The sequence below is a fragment of the Parasteatoda tepidariorum genome, chromosome 2, assembly GCF_043381705.1.
Source record: "Parasteatoda tepidariorum isolate YZ-2023 chromosome 2, CAS_Ptep_4.0, whole genome shotgun sequence".
In the NCBI taxonomy this organism is placed as follows: Eukaryota; Metazoa; Arthropoda; class Arachnida; order Araneae; family Theridiidae; genus Parasteatoda; species Parasteatoda tepidariorum.
This window is the reverse complement of record NC_092205.1, coordinates 18,674,339-18,675,828: the sequence shown is the minus strand read 5'-3', so window position 1 is coordinate 18,675,828 and position 1,490 is coordinate 18,674,339.

Genomic DNA, 1,490 nt, shown 5'->3' with positions numbered 1-1,490 from the left:
GGACTGATAACTAAACTATAAATAGAAATAATAAATAACGTATTTGTGTTTTTAATTTCGAATTAATTTTTATCAGAGGCAGGAGAGTGGAGGGCTAGTTTTGACAATTATTATAAATTTGACCCAGAAAATTTGGAATTTATCATTTTTATCTTTTCTAGCAATTTCTTTATTAAAATTTATATGTTTGTTTTCATATTAGCGGCATATTTTTGAATAGTTTTTTTTTTTAATTTGAAAAAAGTTATTTTAGTACAAATTCGTTAAATGGAGTTTGTGTGGACACGTCCTAAAATGAATAATTTTTTCAATTGTTAATTATAAAAGAGCATGTAAACTCAAAATGGAATTCATTTTAACTTAAAAATGCCGATTTGAATAAATAATCTTAACAATGTTTATTTCATCACTATTAATGTTAAAGCCAAATAAATATCAATTTATAATTAAGATCTATATTAAGTATAGTCAAACTATATAAAAAAATTATTTTAATAGACAAGCTACGACATTTAAAAATGCATTTTTAATATTAAATAAGCGTAATATATCATTTATTAATTAATTAATTCAACTTAATTAAGACGAATATGATTTTTATTTTAAATTATAACTAATTTGAGAAATCGATGTTAAATGTACTCTGAAAAATAAAATCAGTTATAGAGTATTGAAAATGAAAATTTTAAACTTAAGAAACACGAATTTAGTTTATAAATTTAAATATAAGAATTACTTTAAAAATCTAAGAATTAATTTAAAAATAATTTAATACATTAATTTTAAATGTTTCTTTTTTCAGCTTAAAATATTTCTTACTATTGTAATTTAAGTATTTGTTGCACTTAACTTTTCGTCAATAGAAAAACTAATAGAATTTAATAAATTAAAATCTAAATTGTTGTTAAAATTTGCAAATGAATGAAATGCATAACAAAATTTATCTAATTTATTAACTAAAAAATAAAATTAAATAAATAAATTATATACTTAGCGAAATTCAAAAATTTTTTTAGACTGTTAATTAAGAAAGTAATAATAAATATTTACTAAACGTTATTTTTTGCATGAAATTGCCTTTGGATAAACAATATTATAATTGTGTGCACAAGTTATTCAATTTGCTCAAAAAATTCATCGAGATACGGCGAAATACTTCCCAGCTTGCGGCTATCTCCTACATTTTGGGGGTGAGAAAGCCGAATTTGTCGAGAGAGAGAGAGAGAGAGAAAAGGTATGTTTATACAGATAGAAAAAAAAAAAAGAAACGTCTTTGTGTCTGATTTCGTAACTAAAAATATCGTATGTTCTAATTAATTTTAGCATGTTGAGGTCACCCCTTCGGATTATTAAAATTGAGTTCTGGAACGTGAAGATCCGATAACATTGGATCAAAAGTTATTCATTGTGGTCCGACTTTCTTTTATTTTTTCATTTTACTTATTTATTTATTTGCCTACTGTACAGCTCCTTTTAGAAAAAACACACAC